Genomic DNA, 24,501 nt, shown 5'->3' on the forward strand with positions numbered 1-24,501 from the left:
CACTAAAAGGAACCAAGGCTCTTTGGAGAAATGGATGATTCCAGGTCTGGGGCAGGACATGTACAAGACAAATGTGGGTTTAGAGCTACATTTCACAAAATGTAGATACCAGTTTATTTAGCTTTGCTAGGGGGCATAGGACAGGAAGGACAGCATGGCAGTGGGACAGAGTCGGGTGTGACGGCTTAGGTGTGAAGAAATGAGACCAAATGAGTGGGCGTAGTGATGCTGTGGTACACAGCCTGGGGATCCTTGTTAAGACCAAAATAATGTATGAGTGCTGACTGCTCACAGTTCATACCTGAATCTTTCTCTGGGGATTGCTTTCAGTGGAGAGAAGCTGTCTGGTCCAAGATTATGCTGCTATTCAGGGAGAAGCCCTGCCTAAATTGGGACTTTAAAGGGCCATCCCAGCTACTGAGGAAATCTGATTGGATTGGCCGAGATTTACAGTTGCAACTATACTATAGGTTAGCTTTTTCCTCTGCACAGTCCTATCTCCCTCAACCCGCAAGAGCCCTCTCCATAAACCTCCTGTGCATAAATCTCCATTTCATAGTCTGTCTCTCAGGGAATCTGGCCCAAATGAATGAGTATAGGAGCTATTCTGGTTTATAAGCTCCATTCCCCATATGAGCCAATATGTTTTATTTCCTCCCATGGGAATAGCTTCCAGGAGTCCTTGGGACATGCCCAGTTACAAGAATGCACTGCATTCAGAGGAGCTCAAACTATGGATTCTCACTGGGTATTTATAGTTAATTCGCAGTCCTCCCAGGCCAGGTGTAGTTTACTAATTAGAGGTCATTTCTACCATAAGCAATGTTGCCTGGTAACATAGATGGCATTCCACCTTTATTAGGTTTCCAGGGGAACAGAGCTAGAAAGTTCACTCAAGGTCATTTTTTTCCATAGAGAAAGAGAATGAGTTTGTTAACCCTTTATTCAACCCCTTGAAAACCTACAAGTTTATAAAGATAATTGAAACAAAACAAAAATCCCAACAACCTTCACTGAGATGATACTAGGAAACTATTATTTTGAAACCTGGCAAGTAAAGGGAAAGAATAATTTATCCAGACTTTGTTATATGGATTGTGCCTTAGGATAATGAATTGATAAAGGGAATTTTCTCTTTATAGAAGTATCCCAGCTAAGAAGTGAAGAATGATGAAATTAAGATATCATCCATTTACATTCATCTCCGACAGAAAAGACGAATCTAGGCAGTATCATTAGTGGTTGCTAACAGCATAAAAGAGGGACAATCAGACATGGTGTGCTCCTCATGGAAGTACACAGCACTGCCAATGAAGTATTCTTGCAAAGAGTTCCGACCTGAATCTGATCATGCTTCTAGATCTAAATACCTATTGTTGGGGACAGATGATATTGGGGCGAGGCAATTTGCAAAATGCAGATTGTGGAAAACTGTACAGGACAGATGACCTTCTTTTTTTTTTAACAAAGATATTGCAAGGGACACACACATGTACATGCATGCACACACAGGGATATGAAGGGGAACATTTATACACTAAAGGGACCTAAGAGACAAGAAACATTATTAGCCAATGGTAATTCTTGAAACTTATTAAGATTCTGATTTGAGCAAACTGTAAAAATATTTATTATTTATGATTCAGTTGATGGAATTTGAACACTGCCTAAAGATTGGATGATAGGAAGAAATAATCATTATTTTTTTTAGGTTTGGTAATGGTATTGTTATGTTACTTAGGAGTCCTCAACTTTTAGAGATACAGGCAGAAATATTTACAGATTATTTGATAAAATATCAATTTTTCCTCCCAAACAATCTAGACTATGAATAATGCATTCAATGAAACCAGATGGGCCATGAGTTCATAACCGCTGAAGCTGAGCATTAGGTTTAGGGGGGCTCATTATACTGTTTCCTTTACTTTTATATGTTTGAGAATTCCATTATAACAAAGAGAAACATACATACATTTACATTTTAATATAATAATCTCACTCCTGGGAATCTATCCATAGATGTTATCCACATATGGATGTTTAATGTAGCAAAACTAACAAAAAGAAAAAAGATTCTAGAAATAAATTGAATACCCAAAGTGACATATGGTTGAATAAATTGTGATACCATGTAGTCATTAAAAGGAATAATTTAGAGGCAAACCAATTCACCTTGGATGAGTTTTCAGGAATGTTGCTGAATGAGAAAAGCAAGATGCACACATGAATGTATGAGACCCCGCTTTTAAAAAAATAAAGGCAAAAACCATACAGGCACATTTGTATATGTGTATATGGGAGGGTGTCCAGCAGGGTGTTAACATCGTTACTTGGGGTTGGGGGAGTGGGAAGGTGCTTTGGGTGGATGGTGGGGAGATGAGGCTGCTGAAAAGCTCTGGAAGAACAGAAGGCAGCTGTGATGTGGCCCATGTTCTGCTGGCAGGGTGGGCTATATGGCAGGAGCACAGGCCATGGGGCCAGGCTGCAATGCAGTCCAGCTTTGCCACTTGCCAGGGGTGTTGCAGTATTCGTGGAGCACCGGCTGTGTGCCCGGCCTGGCCTGCACACTTGTGACACAGGGCTGATGCTGCTGCTCCTGCCCCTCGGAGGGTGCCATGCTAAAGAAGGAAGGGGAAAGGTCAACATGTTGTAGGTATTTTCCACACAGGACATTATGGCTGTATTACTTAACTTCTATGAACCTCAGTTTCCTTATCCATAAAATGGGATTACAATGTCTGATCACAGGGCTACTATGAGGATTAAATATGGGCAACATGAATGTAAGTGCACCCTCTTGGGCCACGTTCATCTCAACATGCTGTGGTTATTCCTACAAGTGGGAAGATGGGCAGTGAGAGTGGGTAAGGTGGGGGAGGGCTGTCAGGGAAGGTAAGTCTGAGAGGTAAGGCACATAAGAGTAAGGTCGAATTTTATGATGGTTTCTGGAACACAGAAGAAAGGAGGTAAATGTTTTGAAAGCATTCACTTAATTCACTTATGTTAGACATCAGTGAACAAAATAGACCAAGATCTGTGTCCCTTAGAGGTTATAATCCAGGAGGAGGAGATGGACAACAGACATTAAAAGGAAGAAATGATATTGTGTGATATATTAGAAAGTCCTGTGGGGAAAAAGAAAAGCAGAGCAGAGGGAGAGTATTAGTTTCTAGGGCTGCTGTAACAAAGTATCACAGACTGGGTGGCCTAAGCAACAGAAATTTATTGGCTCACAGTTCTGGAGGCCAGAAGTCCAAGATCAAGGTGTCGGCAAAGCCATGTTCCCTCTGAAGGTTCTGGGAAGGATGTGTCCCAGATGTCTGTCCTTGGCTGGTGGCAGCACACCTTTCATCCTCACATGGCATTCTCCCTGAGGGCATGTCTGTCCCTGTGTCCAAATTTCCCTTTGTTATAAGGACACCAGTTTTGTTGGATTAGAAGCCCACCCTACTCTAGTAGGACCTCATCTTAACTAATTATGTTGACAGTGACCCTATTTCCAAATAAGGTCACATTCAGACCCAGTGGGGGTTAGGACTTCTATGTATGAATTTACATAACAGGAAGGGAGGTTGAAGTGCCCAAGAGGGTGGTTAGATAGCTGTAGTGTTAGATAGAGAAATTGTTGAGAAAGGGACATTGGAGAGAAGGCTTGAAGGAGGTAGAGAGGGGGCCATGTGGATATCTGTTGAAGAGTGCCCCGGGTAGAGGGGATAGCCAGTGCAAAGGTACCATGGCAGGAGCATGCCTGGGATTTTCCTGGAACTGCAGGAAGCCAGTGTGGTTGCAGCAGAGTGTGAAGGGGTGAACCAGGAGATGAGGCCAGATAGCATCAGGACCAGATCACATGGCCCTTGAAGGCTGGTGAAGCAACTTTGGCTTTTACTCTGAGCATAACGATTGCAGGTTCTGGGCAGAGTGCCACGCTGACAGCACACTGTGGATGGGTGGGAGGCAAGAAGTCAGAGCTGTGATTCAGGTGGGAGATACCGAGATAGGAGAGAGCCATGTCCTGAGTAGAGGAGTGGAAATGGATCTGGGGCACAAGAAAAGGAATTGGCATGGTTACCAGGCCTCAGTAAATATGTGTAATTTAAATGCTTTTCCCTTACTGCATAAAGGATCTAGCAAAATAACACAATGGACAGAAGACTCTCAATAAAGGTGAGCTCCTTTCCTTTCCCTTCCATCCTAGAGTCTAGCCTCTACTGCACTCCTCCCACCATCCTCCATTTTCAATCACTCATCTTAATCTCCATTGGCTCCTTAATCTGAAAAGAGGGCAAATGGTATTGGCTTCAAGAGATGAATTGTAAATGGTCTTCTGAGGAATCATAGTTGTTTGAGGCAGTGCCTTTGTGTTTGTGAGGGTGAAAGAAATGATATACCAGGTATCCCTGCTCCATTCCCCACTTCACCAAGAAGAACTCATTATCTATGATACAGGGGCTCATTAAAGAGTTTTGCTTTAAAAAAAAAAAGATTTCTGCTTCTTAAAGACAATCCATTTCTTAGAGCATTTTTTCTGTCTGAGATATTTTAAAACCCTCTAAAAAACAAAACAAAACAAAAATATGAGTCTCTAATGGTAGAATTTTAGATCCTCGTTCTGTTTCTTTTGCTATAGATAGACTTTCTGACTTCATCAAATAATAATATGACAATGATAACTAATATTTTTGAGGGCTAAACTTGCCCTTGTGTAGGAAGCTGTCTAGGAAATTGTAAAGAATGATGCTATGGAATAGTCAAAGTCATAGGTTCATGAAGCCATAGACTGTGGGAGCTTGGAGAGCTCTTCATAATATTCTTGTTGCAATCCTCTCATTTTATGAACAAATAACTCAGAGAAGTGTTGACTTGGTCAAGGTCATCCAAGCACAGCTGGGTGTAGAGTCCAAGTGACCTATGTCCCAAGTCTTCAATTTTCTCATTACATCCTGCTGGAGGGCAGATGTGTTCAGACTAGGATAAGGAGTGCCATATTACAGCTGTTGAAACAAAGGGTAGATCAGAAATGTGTACTGAAGCCATTTGATGTGACATTTACTGTCCCTGAGAGTTCAGGTTTATAAGCTCCACCACATTTAAGAGCCTTTTAAAGTCTCTAATTGCTCATTTATCTGATGTTACAAAAACAGTCTCCACAGATACAGACTGACAGGTAAATAGCTTGTTGATAATTTATTTAAAACGATAAACTAACATAATGCATCTTCTCTTGAGAGAACTGTCAAAACCCCACAGTTTGTGACAATATTTCTTTTGTAGTTATTATTGGCTGTGCACTCCTAATTTTCTTGGGAAGTATTTCATTTCTTGATGCATGAACTACCACACTGTAAATAAACCCGGCAGTTTGCATGGGGACAAGTAGGGTCAGATCACCTGGTGAAGCGTAAAGAACACAGTTCAGGGGTTTCCCAGATCTGGATCTGAATCCAGCCTCGGTCTCTTAGATTTGTCTTACTTTGGGTAAGCACTTTAGCTCTCCATTCCTCAATTTCCCCTTCTGTAAAATGGGAATTATAGTAATACCCACGAGTATTAGGATGGTTGTGGGAATAAAGTGAGTACAATCTGTAGAGCATTCTGTGTCATGTCTGTCTCGTGGCAGGTTCCAGAGAGCGGACACTCTGTTAGGAGGCAGGATAAAGCCGTGCATTATACTCCCAAGTGTGGTTCCCAGACCAGCAGCACTGGCACATCCAGCTGGGGGCACACTGGGGTGGCTTTTGTGTCTGCCTGGTTGGGGTCAAGTTTCAGTACAGTCCCTAACTAGCTATGTAGTTTTGGATGCACTACTTAATTTCTCAAAGTTACTGTTTGTTCATCTGTGAAATCAGAAAGATAATGATAGGAGTACCTACTTTATGGGCCATTTTACATATCAGTGAGATGCTTCAGAATCTCCCACAATGTCTGGTGTGTGAGGAGTCACCATTATGATTTTCCAGAGACTGTCATCCAGAAGCAGCAAGCCTGTGGTAAAGAAAACTAATATGACATTTTGGGATAAGGAAAGATACATTCCATTCATATTTTCAGTTACTAACACAGTGTTGGGCAAAATGCTCTCCCATGTGTCTTTGAATTTTTCTCTGCATTTGTGTTTTCTCCTTTATTGATTCTTAATGTTATAATTTTGTACCTTCTCTCTTTCATTCCTAATTAGGCTGCCCAGTGATGTATTAGTTGTATTGATTTTTTCCCCCAAAGAACCTGCTCTTAATTTAATTCTACTATTTGTTGATCACAAATTCATTGTTTTTTGAGTTTACATTTTTCTTGGTCTTTTAACTTTTTATGTTTAATGCTTTTTTAATTTATTTTTATTCTTGTTTGTTTAGTAATATAAGTGTTTAAGGTTGTGAATTTCCCTGTGGGTACAATTTTGAATGTATCCCAATTCTAATTGGTAATGTTATTTTATTTTTTAGAGATTTGACAATTATAATTTATCTGTTACCTTTGACCTAATAGTGAATTAGGAGAGATGTTTCCCTAGGAGAGTAATTTCCAAGTGTTTGGCTTTTCTATGTTTCTATGTTTGCTACTTATTTACTGTTTTATTGTATTGCAATCTTAGAATGTAGTTCTCTGCATTATAACAGCTTCTTGGAATTTATGTCTGAAAGATAATATTTGTAAATGCAACATAGCAACCTAGAAAGACATAATTTTAATTATATTGTTCACATATTTTATATCCTTATTTATTTTTATATACTTGATCTGTCAGGGATCTAAAGAGGTGTCTTAAATACTTTTATTACTTGGGGCGCCTGGGTGGCTCAGTTGTTAAGCGTCTGCCTTTGGCTCAGGTCATGATCTCAGGGTCCTGGGATTGAGCCCCGCATCGAGCCCCGCATCGAGCCCCGCATTGAGCCCCGCATCGCGGGAAGCCTGCTTCTCCCTCTCCCACTCCCCCTGCTTGTGTTCCCTCTCTCACTGTCTCTCTCTCTGTCAAATAAATAAATAAAGTCTTTAAAAAATTTTTTAAAAATACTTTTATTACTTTTTTTGTCAATTTCTCTTTGTATTTCCTATGGTTTTACTTTACTGATACTGATGCTTTGTTATTTGATTCTTAATGGTTCATGACAGTATTATCTCCATTGTGGATTGCATGCTTCATCATTGTGAAGTGACTGCTTCTAACCCCACACAGTGCTTTTGACCTTGAATTCAGCTTTGTCTAATAATAGTGGTCACAATTCCTGTCTTGTTTCCATTCAGTCTTCTGTTCCAGGTTAAGAAGCTGGTTTGGGGAAAGGAGAAGTGCTCTATGGCTGCCCATCCTTCTCTCAGCTCTGCCTACTTGTTTCTCCATGTGGTAGAGGAACAGCCTCCCACAGGAGGCCCTCCTTCTCCCCTGGCTTACCTAAGCCCGGTGTCTCCATCTCTTCTTGCATTGACAAGGCACCTACACATCCCAAGAAGATCCTTCTTGCTGATGTTTTCAAATTTCCTAAGCACTGGGGAATAAGAGACAGATTCTGGGTCTCAAAGCCCTCTCACTGTAGTGGAGACAGTCAAAGGGAGAAGTCACAGTGCAGAATAGCAAGAGTTACAACCAATACTGCCTCTGTTCTATGTAAGTGGATGCTTGTAGTCCAGTCTTCCTGAGGAGGTGACATGGATCACATATAGTCTGAATAGGAATTAGCAGGCAAATGGCAAGGAATATGTGGGCATTTGAGACAGAGAGGATACAATGATCAAAGGCATGGAGATGGTATTTATATATCTATTTTACAAAGAAGGTAGTAGAATTTCAAAGAAGTGAAATAATTAGCCCAAGGTAAAAGTTAATAGGTAACAGAATCAAGACTTGAATCCAGGTCTTTCTGACTCCAAAGTCTGTGCTCTGCGCACCCCTGTGTACCACCTGCCCAAATACCATTTCCTGTCATTCGTGTCCCATTTCCTTGTCTTCCTCATGTATTTATGTTCCTAGTTATCACACTTTCTTCTTTAATAACAAAGTTGTCACACAGAGGAGTAAAAGACAACAGTTTAATGTCTGAGCCACTTTCTCTCCAAAGACATCTTTATCTTAATGAGATTAAAATAAAAAGCTAAAGGAATACAACTCCAGCAGTGGAATTCCATTCTTTGTGTAGAGAAGGAAGTTTGGGGATGTGTAGGTGCCTTGTCAATGCCTGAGAAGTTTCACCACTTGAGCAGAACCAAAGACTGGCTATACCCTCTGCATCCCCCTTTTCTTTTTTTCTTTCTCTCTCTCTTTCTTTTCTTTCTTTTCTTCTTTCTTTTTCTCTTTTTTCTTTCCCTCCTTCCTTCCTTCCTTCCTTCCTTCCTTCCTTCCTTCCTTTTTCTCTCTCTCTCTCTTTCTATCCCTTGCTCACACTAGTTTTCAACTCTTTGTGTAAAGGAGTATCTGACTCATCTCTTAAGTGACTGAAGCCACAAAGTTGCCGTGGACCTCTGGGAGGGAGGTGCAGATAGGGGACATGGGCTTCAGTGGTGAGAAAAAATCTTTGCTCAGTTTACGGTTTTCTAAGTCCATTCCTGCTCATGTCTAGGTTCTTCCTTAAATTCTAGTTCTTGTGAGGACTCCTCTTTCTGGAGTCCTGTGCCCTCCCTGTCTGAAAAGAGTTTTGAGTTTCTGAGAATGCTTAACTTGCCCATGTCAGGAGGAAGCCAGCTTCTTCCTGCCATGGACCTCAGGCTCTGTATGAGTTTCTTCCATAAATTCATGCTGCCCATTTCTGCCCTCACTCTCACATCCCTTTAATGTGGAAGGCACTCTGAGGCCTTGAATCTGTTCACTACTCCAGGGGTGCATCTGCAATGTATAGGTGGGGATGGGAGGGGGCCTTCCCTGTTATGGGAGACAGATGGTCTTGCCCAGAGATGGTCAGTGAGAGCCTTCTTGCTCACAGGCATTTTATTCTATGGTTCAGTCTTTAGTGAGTTCTGCTCATTCAGCATTGATAGGCAGTTGCATATTTACCCTAGAGCTTCCAAATTCCAGTGATTGTTGCTTTGAAACTCAGGGGTTCCCTAACACTTGACATGAATTATTCCTGACAGAATTATTCTTTCTGTGTCCACTCATTCAATCAGTTACACACACACACACACACACACCATTTTGGAAAGGTAAGTGTGGCCAGGTTGTGCTAGCTGCTTTAGGAGATATAGAAATACAGGCTTTTTATCCCATCACTCAGTTTATACTTTTACCTATGCTGAAAGTATTTCTCAAACCCAAAAGCAGAGTATATGGTGGGGCACTCAGGGTTGTTTTTTTTTTAAGATTATTTATGAGAGAGAGAAAGAGAGTGCACAAGAATAGGGAGGGGTAGAGAGAGAGAGGGAGAGAGAGAATCCCAAGCACACTCTGTGCTGAGCAGGACCCTGAGATCATGACCTGGGCTGAAATTAAAAGTCAGATGCTCAACCAACTGAGCCACCCAGATGCCCTTGGTTTGGTTTTGAAGTAAAAGAATGTTGTATCAAAACTTGCTTAAGCAGGGGAAAAAAAAAGAATTTTTGTCTCATTTAACAGAACCATCCAGTTATAGTTTCAGACACAGCTGAATTTAAGGACTCAAACAGTTTCTTTCCACACCTCAGCTCTGCCTCTTTCTGTCTTGACTGTAGTCTCAGGTTTCATGTGGTAACATGATGGTGGCAACAAATCTCAAACTCTTCCTTCTTACAGTTAAATGCAGAAACGAAAATACCTGTCTCTTTCCCAGAAGCACTGGCGGTGGCTTACGGCATTTTTATTGGCTCTGGTTGGGTCATGTGACCATTCTTAAGCCAATTGCCATGGCCATGGAAGTGCAGTCTGGTGATTGGCTTAGACTCAAATTATGAGTTCAGCCCTGGAGCTGGGCGTGGGCTGAACCCACTCAGAGGACTTTGTGTCGGTGTGGGAGGGGATAGTTCTCCAGAGGGAGGCAGGGGTTAAGGGCAGAATGGCAAGTGGATGGTGGGAGGCAAAAACTGTAGATATTCACCACACCTGATCTGACAAACATTTTTGAACTTCTAGACCTAAAACCAGATTGAGAGAAGTAATATGATGCCAGTGTATTGTCATTTCTAGAACATATTTTTTGTGCAATGACAAGCCTGTCACGGAATATCAGTGATTTATAGTCACTGAACTGCTACCTCAATCCCTATGGTCTTTATAATTATTTGGTAATATCACCCATGGGAAACCAGCAGAGAAAAAAACAGTATCTCACCCAGTCTATATACTGTTGGCAATTTTAAAAGGGATTGTTTTGAAAGCTTATTTATTATATGTACTGAGAACTTATAAATTGCTTTCAACACTTTCCAGGGAAGTGTGAAGTGCTCTGAAGGCTGCCAACAAAATGCCAAGTCGGCCCATTGATAGAAAAAGGAGAAACCTTTGGAAAAGACATTATTGTTTCCCATTAGCTTACTTTCCATCTGAATCTGAGCAGCTGACCTGAGGAAGGTGGTAGGAGAGGGTAAAGGCATGAAATGCTGAGAAAGCCCTTTACTAATGTTTCAGTGGGAGAGATGCCACCTTCATCATTGTAATTCTAAGGGAAACACCCATTGCTTCAAAGATGTTGGAATGCCTCTTCTTGCAGAGCAAAACTTTACAGTGTGAGAAAGAGACTTCAGCATAAATTTCTGTGGGCATCTTTTATTAACAGACTCAGGCTAACCAAATGATTCCCCAAAAGCTTATCAAATTTCCAAGAAGGCAAGCAAACTTATTAATCATGAAATATTAGTTATTATTATTGCACATATTTTAGAGTGAACATAGAATAGCTAATCTGTTCCAGGACAGTGATCTGATAGTGTTGGGGAGAGAAAGCCATGCTGCATAGACCAGAAAGCAGGGCAATGGAGGAAAGGATACAGGTAAGTAGAAGCCATTCAATCCATGAACTACCATGAAAAACTTCTATTCCAGTAGATGCAGGGTCTCACTGCCAGCTATCACAAACAACATAGTGATAAACATTCTTGAATGTTTCTCCTTGTCCTTGGACTTGTGTAAGAGTTTCTTCCAGGTGGGTACTAAGATATGGGACTGCTTCTTGTCAATCATATCTGCTATGTGCCCCTTCAACACAGCAACACCTGTTATTCTTCTCTTAGCCAGCTAGTAGATAGTAATTATTTAATTTTTGTCAATAACTGGGTGTTTTATCATGATATCAAATCTTGTGTCCCTGAAAGGGAAGTAACCAGAAGGCTGTGACTATTGAAATCACTGGATAAAACATGGTGTTTTCTTATTTCAGTGTGCAAATCTCTGATTACCAGTGAGGTCAAAAATTTCTTCATATACACATCAATAACTTGGGGTTCCCTTCCTGTAATTTGACCATATCTCTTGTTTATATTTTTTAGGTTTCTTGCCTTCTTATTGCTGATATGATAGAATAAAGTTGAAAGCTATGTGTGTAAATCACAATTTTTAAACCATTGTCTTATTGACATATGGGCCATTTTCAGTTTGAAATAAAGCAGCATGTTGGTTTATTATTTGAAAATGTACCAATATAATTCACCATTGCAACAGACTAACACATAAAGAAATTTATTCATCTCGGTAGATACAGAAAAAACATCTGACAAAATACAACACATGATGAAAACTCTCAGAAAGCTAGGAATAAATGGAATTTCATCAACCTGATAGAGCCTTTATGAAAAACCTGCAGTTAACATCCATATTTAATGGTGGAAGATTGAATAATTTCCATTTAGGTTGGGAAACAAGGGAAAGCATGAGCACTTTTACCACATCTATTTATCATTTACTGGAAGTCATAGCCAGTACAATAAGGCAGGAAAAAGAAATAAGAGGCACACAGATTGAGAAAGACATAAACTGTCTTTATTCACAGATGACATAATTGTCTCCATAGAAAATCTTAATAAATCCATAAAAAAGCTATTAGAACAACTAAGTAATTTTATGGGTTTATAGGGCATAAGGTCAATGTACAAAAATAAATTGTATTTCCATATACTAGCAACAAAAGCCTCAGACTTGAAATTAATAATGCCATTTAAAATAACATCAGAAATATAAAAGCATTTAGGGAAAATATGAAATAGGGAAAACATTTAAAAATACATACAAAATCTGTACATACTGAATATATTTTTAGTATACAGAAAAATATTTGCTGAGAAAAAATTTTAAAGACTTAAGGGACTTCCAGTTTATGGTTCCACAGTAAGGAGCTTGGACATTTCCACTCTGTCCTAACAATATGTAAAAAGCTGAATGACCAAAAAATCAACAACTCTTCTTAGATCCAGAAGGGAGGGGAGGAACACAGGGCAAACTACTACCCCCAAGACTGGAGAGACAGACATATGAATGCAGGGAGTCACAACTAGAAACCAGAACAGAAACCAGTGTGGAGGTAGGAAATCCTGAACTATAATTGACAAACCCTGAACCATAATTGACAAATTGCTGGAGGCTAAGTGTGGACCAGTCTGAGAGTTAAAAACTCCAGGAGGATCCAGTTATAGGGGAGGATCCCATAGTTCTGTGAGATTTACCTCTAGTTTCCCACAGTATATATCTAGGAAAAGTCCCCTTGTGATTTTGGCAGGCAGAGGTAAAAAAGGAATCATTTTGAAATATGTCATGGCACTCTGTCCTTAACAAGATCTGCCCTCAGGGAAACTAGTCAACCAGAGCTCAACTTGCTGGGGTATTTATCCGACTGACTGGGGGAAAGGGAAATAACCAGTTCTAGCTGGCTCTAGCAGTCTTGTCCCACCTAAGATGGGGAAGAAAGAAACCCTGAGAAACTTCATGTGAGGTTCACAGTCCAGAGGCACAGGCTCATTAAAAGACTAAGACCTAATCATAGGACTGTAGAAAGCTTCCCCTCCCATCACAACTCACCACCACATTGCTAAAGGTCTATTTACAACAGTTTCTTCTACCCAGTACATCATATCCAGCTGTCAAGAAAAAATAACAAGGCATACCAAAAGGCAAAAAACACAACTTGAGAGACAGAGCAAGCATCAGAACCAAACATGTCAGAGATGCTGGAATTATCAGACCAAGAATTTAAAACAACTATGATTTATTATGTTAAGGGAATCTAATGGATAAAATAGACATAATGCAAGAACAGATGGTATATGTAAGCAGAGAGAGATAAGTCCTAAGAAAGAACCAAAAAGAAATGCTAGAGATGAAAAACACTGTAAGAGAAATTTAGATGACATCGATGAGCTTATTAGACTGGATACAGCTGAGGAAAGAATCTCTAGCTAGAGGTTATTTCAGTGGAGTCCTTCAAAACAGAAAAGCAAAGAGAACAAAGATTGGAAAAAAAAAAACAGACTAGGATATCCAAGGACTATGGGACAACTACAAAAGTTATAAAATGCAGGTAATGGTAAATATCAGGAAAGAAGGGAATAGAAAGAAACAGAAAAAATATTTCAAGCAGTAGTGACTGAAAATTTCCCCACATTATTGTCAGATATCAAACCACAGATCCAGAAAGCTTAGAAAACACCAAGCAGGATAAATGCCAAAAAACTACACATAAGCATATTATTTTCAAACTACAGAAAATCAAAGATAATGAAAAATTCTGAAAAAAGCCAGAGGGGGAAGAAATCTTACTTAAAAGGGAAAAAAGATAAAGGATTACATCTGACTTCTCAGAAACCTTGAAAGCGAGAAGAATGTAGTGAAATATTTAAAGGATTGAGAAAAAAAGTTAACCTAGAATTCTGTACCCTGTGAAATTATCCTTCAAAGGTGAAGGAGAAATTAAGACTTTCTCAGACAAACAAAAATTGAGAGAATGCGTTGCCAGTATACTTACCTTGTAAGAAATGTTAAAAGAAATTCTTTAGAGAGAAGAAAAAGAGTATAGATCAGTAACTTGGATCTATATAAAGTAAGGAAGAATACCAAAGAAGTAATACATGAAGGTAAAATAAAAACTTCTATTTTTCTTATTCTTAATTGATCTCATAGATAACAGTTTGTTCAAAATAATACCAACAATGTATTTGATTATGCATGCTATGTATACATCTTATATGTATATATATATGCTCATGTATGCTTAAAAAAGACTTAAGAAATGGAGTAATATACTATGTTTATGAATTTGAGGTCTCAGTATTGTTAAGATATCAATTCTCCTGAAACTGATCTGTGGATCCAAAACAATTCCAATCAAAATCATAGCAGGCTCCTCACAGTTTCTTTTACAAACCGATTCTATAGTTTTTATAGAAATTCAAGAAACTTAGAATAACCATAGCCATTTTTTCAGGGAAGAATAATAGGGGAGAACTCACAGTTCCTAATTTCCAAACTCATTGTATAAAACTACAGCAATCAAGGTAGTGTGGATTTGGAATAAAGACAGATATAGAACTCAATGAAATGGAAGGAAAAGTTCAGAAATGGACACATACATACATGTCCAATTGATTTTCAACAAGGTGCTGTGAAAATTCACTGGAGAAAAGCTAGTCTTTTCAACAAGTAGAGTGGAAGCAATTGGATACTAATTTGGAAAGAAAAATGAACCTTCATCCTGACCTCATATAACATACAAATATTAACCTAAAATGGATCATACTATCATATAAAAGCTAAAACCATAAAATTTCTAGAAGCAAACACAGAAAATGTTTGTGGCTGGCTTAGGTAAAGATTTCTTAAACACAAAAAAGCAGAAACTATAAGAAAAAAACTGATAAATTGGACTTCATGGAAACCAAACATTTCTGCCCTTTGGAAGACCCTGTTAAGAAAATGGAAATGCAAGCCTCAGACTGGGAGAAAATATTTGCCAACCATATATTGGATAAAGGACTTGTATCCAGAATATTTAGAGTTCTTAGGGCACCTGGGTGGCTCAGTTGGTTAAGTGTCGGACTCTTGATTTTGGCTTAGGTCATGATCTCAGGGTCATAAGATCAAGCCCTATGTTGGGTTCCATGCTTGGTGTGGAGTCTGCTTGGGATTCTCTCCCTGCCATTTGCCTCTGTCCCTCCCCCACCCCCAAGTAAATAAATAAAAAAAACTTCAATAAAAAAATAAAGAACTCTTTTTTTTTAAAGATTTTTATTTATTTGACAGAGAAAGCACAAGCAGAGGGAGAGACAGGGAGAAGCAGGCTCCCTGCTGAGCAAGGAGCCTGATGTGGGACTCGATCCCAGGACCCTGGGATCATGACCCAGGCCGAAGGCAGCCGCTTAATCGACTGAGCCACCCAGGTGTCCAAAAATAACTCTTAAAACTTAGTACTGGGAATCCAAATAACCCAATTAAAAAAAAAAGGGCAAAGATTTGATAAGACTCTTTACCAAAGAAGATATAGGTATGGCAAATAAACATGAAAAGATGATTAATATCAGTTGTCATAAAGGACATTCAGATTAAAATATGCTTGAGATACCACAACACAGAGTAGCATGACTAGATTAAAAAAGACTGGCAATGCGAAGTGTCAGAGAGGACATGGAACAACTGGAGCCCTTGTAAATTGCTAGTGGGAGAGCAAAACGACATTGCAACTTGGGAAGATAGTTTGGTATTTTCTTATAAAGTTAAAAATACATCTACTGTATGACCCAGCCACTGCAGTTCTAGCTATTTATCCTAGAGAAATAAAAACATATCCTGCATAAAATATTTTTACATAAAGTTCATAGCCCCTTTATTCAAAGTAGACAAAAATTGGAAACAACAAAAATGTCTATTAACAGGTGACTTGATAAATAAATTGTGGTCTATTCATACAATGGAATATTACTCAGCAATAAAGAGGAATAACCTGATGGTAGATATAAGAACATAACTGAATTTTAAAAAAGCACTATGGTAAGCAAGAGAAGTCAGGCTCCAAAGACTATACATTCTAAACTTACATTTTATGGCATTTTAGAAAGAGCCAAAGTGTAGCAACAGGATACAGATCAGTAACCTGAAGCCAGGAATTTTTGAACTACATGGTCCACTTACACATGGATTTTTTTCAGTAAATACAGTATAGTACTATAAATGTATGTTCTCTTTCATATGATTTTCTTAATAACCTTTTCTATAGCTTATGTTATTGGAAGAATACAGCATATAATATGTATAACATACAAAATATGTATTATCGACTGTTTATGTTATTGATAAGGCTTGTGGTCAACCATAGGTTGTTCACTTTTAGGGGAGTCAAAAGTTATATGGGGATTTTCAACTGTGTAGGAGTTGGGCTTCCTAGCCCCCACATTGTTCAAGGATCAACTGTATGTCTTAACTGTGGTAGTAGTTATAAGATCGTAAACTTGTGTCAAAACTCATCACACTGTGCACTTAAAATGGGTGACTTTGTAAGTCAGACTAAAATAAATCTGAATTTTAAAATTGTTGTAGCATCTGTTGTGTTGGATACAATGTTTTCATGTTGTTGTAGAGGGGATCAGGTCCCAGAATGCTGGAGAGCCTGGGTTAGGGAGGTGGTGGGGTATGGTGAGGATAAGGGAGTAGCCTGGGCTGCCCAGGTGCTGGCAGTTCTGGAAGGTGCCAGAGGTACCTTCCTCTAGTACATTTCAGCATCCCCTAGCACATCACAAGAATGTGATGGCACATTTCTTTCTGTTGGAGCCCCCATCACCACCCTGGGATCCACATTTGACTGCACAGGTGAAACTCCCAAGGTCCTTCTGGTGAGGAAGTAGTGGGCCCCCGAACAGATGAAGGAAGTGAAAGGGAAAACATCACTGTTTTTGTTGAGGGGAGAGAACAGTGGTCTAAGAGTCAGACCAGAGCAGCACCTGCCTCTGGGATTTGTGCTGATTCTCTGATGTAGGTCCCACCTCTGTTGACAATCTGATTCAACCAGGGTTGGCTGAGTGTTTTCCTGAGCCTGGCCCTCTGTGATTCACCAGGGCTATGGCAGAACTCCCATTTGTTCCTCATTTTGAGGTTCTCACTGCCCAAGAGGAAAAGCAGACATGAGCATAGGTTAATTGTCATAATGCATTTGGTGAGGGCTGTGATACAAAGATGTGTTCAGGAGAGAACAGGGGCCAGGACTCTTGAACCTCAGCACTTTCACCTATTAAATGTGGGTAACAACAATAGCAACCTCCCAAGATCATTGCAAGGGATTAACGGAATATCTAACCCTGCATTTTCAAACTCCACATTGCTTAAGCTGCATGAGGAAGCAGCGTTCGCAGCATGAATCTGATTTCCTCTATGCCCTGGTTGGCTTAGCTACATCTTTCCTGAATGGAGTATGGCTTGCATCTGAATAAACTAATCATAATAATAGCTACCAGGTGTTGTGCAAACATACAATTTAATCCTCATAAACATCATGCAGGATCTGTATCATTAGCCCTATTTTACCCAGGAGAAAAGCAAGGCTCCTAAAAGTTACAGACTTGTCAGAAGTCACCCAGCCAGTGAGCACTGACTCTGGTGGAAGACAGACAGAAAGGCGGAACCCCTTGACTTCTTTTTCCTCTTCATTATCCTCTTGTTGTTATCAAGGATCACACACCCAAATGCCTGCAGGAGCCAGGTAGGTGATGTAAAAGAGGGAGATAGAGAGTGTCAGACAGGAGGGTGGGACTGTGAAGACAGTGGCAGGGGATGTACCCTGTCTAAATTAGCAGCTCCTCATCTCCAGCCAAGTTTTGCATGAGTGCCAGCTCCATGCAACCAGCTCCTCTAGCTTTCCAAGAGAAGCTGAAATCTGAATTCAAAAGTGAACTCAACAGTGAAATATCCTGATTTTTAATTGTTAAACACTTCTAAAATTAACAAAAATTTTGCACTGGGAGCCTAACTAAGCACATTGTAGGTTAGATAAGGCCCAAAAGTTTGCAATATCTGGTCTATAAAATTTTCTTTTAATGTAAGATTAAGAACTATAAAAGGAATTTTGCCATAGGCTATATTCAAAGATGTGGCATATTTTATTGGATTTTTGGATCATATGCTACTTCAAACCATCTTTGCTGGTGTATTTGTCAAGGTTTTCCAGAGAAACAGAACCAATAGGATGTGTGTGTGTGTGTGTGTGTGTGTGTGTGTGTGTGTGTTTGAAGAAAGAGAGAGAGATTTATTTAAGGAATTGGCTCATGAGGCAACAGAGACTCAGAAAAGAACCAGTGTTGCAGTTCGAGTCTAAAGGCTATCTGCTGCAGAATTCCTTCTTTCATGGGGGAGGCCTTCAACTGATTGGATGAGGCCCACCCACATCACAGGGAATATTGTGCTTTAGCAAAGTCTACTGATTTAAATGTTAACCTCATTCAAAAACACTGTCACAGAAACATCCAGAGTAATGTTTGACAAAATATTTGGGTACTGTAGCTCAGCCGAGTTGACACATAAAAATAACTATTACAGTTGGTAATTTACTTATTATTTCCACTATGCTCAACCTAGTCTGTGACACATTCACAGGGGTACAGTTGTAATCAGAACTTTTGCTGATAAGTCATTTTACATGCTTTAGTTTTTTATATAGTATATGACCATTTTTATTTATTCTAAGAATCTGACAGTCAGTGTACTACAATGAGTTTTGCTAGTGAAATTCCCCAGTTTATCCACTGTGGTAGGTGTATTAGGTGTAGTCAGAGTTCTCCAGAGAAACAGAGTCAATAGAAGATATATGTATATATATATAATATATGAGAATAAACAAGTGAATAAAGATATTTAAATAAAGATATTTATTATAAGGTATTGGCTTATGTGCCTGGGAGGCTGAGAAGTCCTGTGATCCATCTGCAAACTGGAGAACCCAGGAAGGCCAGTGGTGTAGTTTGAGGACAAATTCATTTTTTTAAAGTGTCTTTTAATAGTGTCTGTAGGCTCTGTAATGTTTCCTCATTCATTTCTGATACTAATAATATGTATCCTTTTTGTTCTTGGTCAGTGTAACTAGGGTATAGCAATATTGTTAATCTATACAAAAACCAAACTTTAGTTTCACTTATTTTCTCTATTTATTATCTAATTTTTGTTCCATTGATTTTAGCTCTTTATTTGTCAATCGCTGGCTTTTCTAGACCAGCTAGAAGAGTTTTGGAGCAAAGGTGGGGCTGTTTCTAAGACTTTCTTTCAAAGGCTTTGTTTTCAGAACTCATATCCCCTTGTTTCTTTCAAAGGAAAAAAAGTTCTGTACAACTTAACGTACTAGCAGTTTTTCCAAGGGAATTGGAATTCAGCATTTCAAAGGCCTTGTTTTCAGAACTTTTTTCTTTCCACTTTTTCCCTGTTAAAGACAAAAAGTTAGCTCTACGCAGTTTACCAAAGAAGTTCTCCCAAAGGTATTCGACGGTAGCTCGTGATAGGGCTGCTTGACGCGCCCCATTGCCAATTACTTCCCGCTTCGGGTCTGCTGCCGTTTAATGGGGAGGGGCTTTGGCGGAGACTGCAAGCTGCCTTGGCGGTGTCACTACCCACTCCTCACAGTGCGCAGGCGCCTCCTCGGGCCGTGAGCTTCGGGCTGCGGTTCAGGCCTCATCCGGGCTTCTGAGCACTTCCGCCTTCACGTCCGCGTCCGTGTCGTTCCTGGCCCGGCTATGGGGCTGGCCGAAGACCCGCACCCCACCCGCGCGCCCGACGCTGTGCTGGGCCTTGGGAGCCAAAGCCTGATCTAGTCAACCTTGGTGGGTTGGGCTAATGTAGTTCACAGCTGCTCGGGCTGTAGGTAGCACACTATCTCTGAGGCTTCTCGTTTCCCTTGGCCACTTTTAAGGAGCTAGCGTTGTATGTAGCCCCTCAGCTGCTGTGCTAATTGCACGTAAATGATTGAGCTCCCACAGATGGTGGGAAAAGCAGACCCGACAGTTTACCTCGCTTTAAGGACCTAGGTATGGAGGTGTAGGAAGTGATCCTATCAGGGCTGTGCAACCGCGGGAGGGGTCGTCGTCACGTTGCTTCAGGGAGTCTGCTATAGTCTAGAGCAGTGGCAAAACGTAGCCCCAACTTAGCCTGCCACCTGTTGTCAATTATTGGCTCTCAGTCGCAGTCATTTGTTGGCTTACATTTTCTGTTGCTATTTTCACTCCTAAGTCGGGTATTTGCACCAGAGATGGTATGGCCCGCAAAGCCCCAAGTATTGGCTGTCTGGCCCTTTGAAGCAAAAGTTTGGTCTTCAGCCTATTGAGAAGAAACTCAAGACTTCTGGGAGAACCCTGAGAGATTCAGGGAACCTTCCTGCAGTCCGTCTGGCATCCCGTCTATCTGTTCTGGGTGTGTGAGATCCGAGTGATGCTTATTCACTTACCAAGATAATTCTAACTACACTTAACTTTACTTGGGTCTGACAGCCTGAGTGAGGTTCATAGTTTACCTGAGCCCCAGTAATTCCCTCCAAAAGATGTTCTGTCACTAGGAAAGGACAGAACTAAAGAAGGTGCTGTGATTTTAGCAACAGTAAAATATTTGTGATTATTTGCATCTTTGTGAGGGTTTTGGGGTATTACATTATTCACTTTGGTGACATCTGCTAGACATAGGAAAGCCAGTAAAACCCCTTGACCACTCATCCTAACACCTTTGTACCAGCTCCTCCTTAGTGACCCCAAGGTTACGGAACACAGCAGAGCTGCAGGCTGCCACAGTTGTGAGTTCAAGGCAATCCTCAAAAGCGTGCCTATGGGAGAATGAGTTGGGTCTTCCTCCTCCTTAGGGTTTCTGCCGATTCATTCCCTGCTCCAGGTGGAACAGCCGAGGCATAGGGTGCACAGAATGTGTAGTTTATCTACATGGGGTGAATGAATCAGTGGGAGCATTGCCAGGTCTGCTCCACCTAAGGAGTTCCGGAGCATGCTTTGTTCAGGATATGGTTTTTCCTTCATAACCCAAGGTTATTCTCTAGGATTATGGTGTATCTCTCAAACAATGGTAAAGAAAATTTACTTGGAACTTGAAAATAAGGCAAAAATACAGGAATTTTAAATGGCTAACAGGCTCAACCAAGGGGCACCTGGGTGGCTCAGTCGGTTAAGCATCTGACTCTTGATTTCAGCTCAGGTCATGATCTTGGGCTCCGTGCTCAGTGGGGAGTCTGCTTGGGATTCTCTCTCTGCCCTCCCTGCTTGTGCTTTTTCTCAAATAAATCTTAAAAAAAAAAAAAGGCTCACCCAAGGATTATTTGTTTATGAGATGCTACTGTGTTTGACCTTGTGTTTTACCATTTATTAGAGCTCAGACATTGTAAAGTTACATGCTGACTTGAGTTCTGCTTGATAGAAAAAAAACAAATTATGGTTTCATTGCTCTGTAGGACAGTGACTAGTTTCACATATGGCATAGCAATTATTTTTAAATATATTTTTTGTTTTGTTACTTTTTCCCTGAAAATCTTATTCAAGCATTCTTTTTTTTTAAAAAATGCCTTTATTTGAGGACTGTGCAAGCCTGTTCCTCACATACTCTTGGAAGCAGCTGTACCACCTTACCGGCATGTACTTGTAGCGAAAGGCAGGCCCAACTCTAATTTTAAGCCTCTTCTCCTTTAATGTACTCTGACTTCCCATTGGCCAAGGTAAATCACATCAAACTCAAGGGCAAGGAACTTCTCGAAAGGAGGTGGGAATAAATATTACCTGAACAAGTGTCTAACCTACTACAACAGTTAAGTTTATGTGTCAACTAACTGGGCCATGACATGCCCAGATAGCTGGTTAAACATTATTTCCGGGGGTGTCTCTGAGGGTGTTTCTCGAAGAGATTAGCATTTGAATTAGTAGACTGAGTACAGCTGTGGCCCTCCTCAGGGCAGGTGGGTATCCTCTAATCCATTGAGGGCCTGACTCCAACAAAAATGCAGAGGGAGGGAGAATTCTTTCTTGGCCTGAGTGCTGAGCTGAACGTCAATCTTCTGCCCTTTGCCTTCAGATTCAACTGGAATCTACACCATCAGCTCTCTGGCCCACAGGCCTTTGAACCACACCACTGGCCTTCCTGATTTCTCTAGCTTGCAGGCGGCAGGTCATGGAACTTCTCAACCTCGGTAATTGCATGGGCTAATACCTTATTACATATATTGGCTCTGTTTCTCTGGAGAACTGTGACTAATACACCTACCACAGTGAATGAGCTGGAGAATTTCATTAGGAGAACCCATTGCAGATTCTTAGAACAAATAAAAAAGATCATGTGCTATACAAAATATAAATGCATATGAACTGACTTCTCAGCAAAAGCGAATTGCAAATTGCACCTCCGTGAATGTGTGTCACAGACTTCGTTGAGCATAGTGGAGATGGTAAGTAAATTCAACCAATCCAAACATGGTAATGCCATAATCTTGCACTGGCATCATGTAGATTTTTTTTTTTTTTAAAGAATGCCAGTTGTATGTAACTTTGCAGGAGGTAAACAAATATAGGTGATATAACTATGTTTATAAAAGACTAAGCTTATACCCATTATGAAAACATCTAGGATGTAACAGCAAATTTGAATCAGACAGAGGTAGGAGACTCTACAGCTTGGGAGCCAAATATGGCCCACCCCCCATTTTTTGTAAATGAAGTTTTTTTGGAGTCCAGTCATGGGCATTCCTTAATGAGTGGTCTGTGGCTGCTTTTGTGCTACAACAGCAGGTTTGAATGGGTGGAACAGAGATCACAGGGCCCATGAAATCTAAAATAGTTTGTCTTTGGCCTTTTACAGAAAATATTGTTGACCCCTGATCTAGATCTAGAAGGATACCACAGGTATGATTTTTACCTACTCTTGAGTTGCCTCTGGAGACACCACAGCCTGCACACCCAGCGAGGTGATGGCAAGGGCAGCAGGACAGGCCTTGCTAACGCGCCAGCCTGTGACAAGTGGAGCCTGCTCAGAGATGTGGGGCAGGGTCTGCTCGAGGGCCTACTCCTCCCTTCCGGCTCCTTCTCAGCCTTCCTAGAAAAATGTTTCCTGAAGAGAAAAATGTTATGGGTATTACCATCCCTCAAGAATTAGAAAGGTTCACCTCTGTTATACACCTTGAGGTGAAAACAAGAGATATATATGTGAAAATGTGAAAAACTCGATTTGCAGCGGTAGTGACAGGCACATGCAATGTCAGGCTGCTTTCTCTCCATTGACATTACTGGGATTAAAAATAGCTGTTCTGTTTGTCCTTCAGCCTTGTATTGAACTGGAGCCTCTGCGCTGAGTTCTTCTTAGCTTCACACTTAATGAAGCATAATTTGTATTAATAGCAGCTATTAAATCTAAAGTGCTTAGTAGGAATTTAGAGTGGAGGCCCTGAGTCACCGTGCTCCTCCAGCATGGTCCCCAGAGAGCTGAACTCAGGCCCTGAACGCCGGTGGCAATGAATCTTGGGCCTGGTGAGGTAAAGCAGCTGTGGAGGAGGAGTGGGGCTCAGAATCTCCAGCTCAGCCTGGAGGCTGTCTGGTCCCAGGTCTTGTGGTGGTCCCGTGGTGGTGTAACAACAGACGTGCATTCAGATTTGGGTTGTGCTGTGTGACCTGGCTCTGGTCCCCTGAGCTCTCTGAGCCTCAGCATGTTTTCTAGCCTGGGAAATGGCAGTATTTGAATGGGTATACTATAAGAAATGGGAGTTGCTATCAAGAATCATAAGACATAGAAATGAAGATTTGACACTGGTTCTGCACCTCAGTGTTTTCCCATCCTCCTATAAAACCAGCTCTATTGTAGATGTAATGTGGAAGGACTTCTGTAGAAAATTACTGTGGGAAACAAAATAGCTCTCTTTTAGACCTGCATTAGCAAACCTTTCCTTACTTGTCCAGGCTTCCTTCCATTAGCACACATTGGATTTGCATTCTCGCTGTGTTATAAATCCCCTCCTCAAATGTCTCTCTCCGCCCCCACCCACCACCCCACGGGTTCCTTACAGGTACTGGGAGAAGAAAATGTCTTTCTCATCTGTGACTTGCCATTGCTTCGCCCAGGGTCTGGCACCAACTAGGTGTGTGGTTATGGGGTTGCTGTGAGCATGGTTATTTTACAGTTAAGAAAACAGCTAAACACAGGGTCTAATTGTCTGGTTTAATACCATCACCAGCTGCTTGTCCTTGGGCAGATCACTGAGCCAAAGGCAGACGCTCAACCAACCGAGCCACCCAGGCGTCCCCTAAGTGCCTTATTTTTATAGTTAATCTTCCCAACAACCTATGAGGTATACTTTTATTAACCCTATTTTGCAGATGCGGAAATTGAAGTCCTGACGGACTAAGTGAGGAGCTCTGCTTCATGAACAAGCAGATGAGCCCATAGACTATCCAGAGTGTCCAGTGATTCTATCAGGTCATTCTTCATTTCTGTGATGCTGGTTTAACTCTAGTGATTCAGTGACGGAGGTGGGGCTCTTTGCTGGGCTATGGACATCAAAACCAGAGTTCCCAGGACATTTGCTCTTCTGTGGTGTGCAGGTGTGTATGCCCTCTGGCCTGGCACTCCCCCCAGCTCCAGGTATCACAGCCCTTGGAGGGAGAAAGGACTGGACACTGGCAGAG

The sequence above is a fragment of the Callorhinus ursinus genome, unplaced genomic scaffold (assembly GCF_003265705.2).
Source record: "Callorhinus ursinus isolate GAN/ISIS: 27379988/994484 unplaced genomic scaffold, GSC_fseal_2.0 scaffold1, whole genome shotgun sequence".
NCBI classification, from domain to species: domain Eukaryota; kingdom Metazoa; phylum Chordata; class Mammalia; order Carnivora; family Otariidae; genus Callorhinus; species Callorhinus ursinus.